The sequence below is a fragment of the Penaeus monodon genome, chromosome 25 (assembly GCF_015228065.2).
Source record: "Penaeus monodon isolate SGIC_2016 chromosome 25, NSTDA_Pmon_1, whole genome shotgun sequence".
Classification (NCBI taxonomy): Eukaryota; Metazoa; Arthropoda; class Malacostraca; order Decapoda; family Penaeidae; genus Penaeus; species Penaeus monodon.
Window position 1 is genome coordinate 2,751,710 of NC_051410.1, and position 366 is coordinate 2,752,075.

Below are 366 nucleotides of genomic sequence, written 5' to 3' on the forward strand. Positions count from 1 at the left end.
TTTCACCACTTGCCCTTAGTTCCTTCCCTCACCCTTGCCCCCGAGACTCGGCCCTTGCCTCCGTCCCTTATAAGCGCCGTCGACCCTCACCCTTGCCCTCGTCTCTCAAACTTACCCTCGTCCTTCAGTGTCCTTCAGGTGTACCCAAAAGTTCAGCTGCCCAACATGTGCCATCGGCAGGTGACTTTCCTCCCGGGGCCTTGATATCGCGCTCGTCGCCATGTCTCCTCTTACGAGCCGACACCTGCACCTCCTGGCCGACCCTCAGAGAGACAAATCACACGCGTACGTCCTCTCGCAGGTGTCCACAGAGTACGGTGTGCCAACAGGTGTGCGAGCGACCCTGTGGGTACCCTGCCCTACTCT